The 258-nt window shown below is 67.4% G+C and overlaps 1 protein-coding gene across 1 annotated transcript in view; it reads right to left on the bottom strand.

Annotated features, from left to right (window-relative positions):
- Timeless (timeless circadian regulator) overlaps nt 1–258 on the bottom strand; it is a 23,245-nt gene that overhangs the window by 7,450 nt on the left and 15,537 nt on the right. The gene's annotated exons all lie outside the window — the stretch shown is intronic.

Here is a 258-nt window from a genome sequence, read left to right as displayed (position 1 = left end):
AGGAGGACGGGGAGCAGCCATGGGGTGGGGAGGAGGCAGAGGAGGACAGGGAGCAGCCGTGGGGTCGGGAGTAGGCAGAGGAGAACGGGGAGCAGCCATGGGGTGGGGAGTAGGCAGAGGAGGACGGGGAGCAGCTGTGGGTTGGGGAGTAGGCAGAGGAGAACGGGGAGCAGCTGTGGGTTGGGGAGTAGGCAGAGGAGGACGGGGAGCAGCTGTGGGTTGGGGAGTAGGCAGAGGAGAACGGGGAGCAGCTGTGGG

The sequence above is a fragment of the Grammomys surdaster genome, unplaced genomic scaffold (genome assembly GCF_004785775.1).
Source record: "Grammomys surdaster isolate TR1022 unplaced genomic scaffold, NIH_TR_1.0 125562, whole genome shotgun sequence".
Lineage (NCBI taxonomy): Eukaryota > Metazoa > Chordata > Mammalia > Rodentia > Muridae > Grammomys > Grammomys surdaster.
This window is presented reverse-complemented; position numbering and strand designations above follow the sequence as displayed.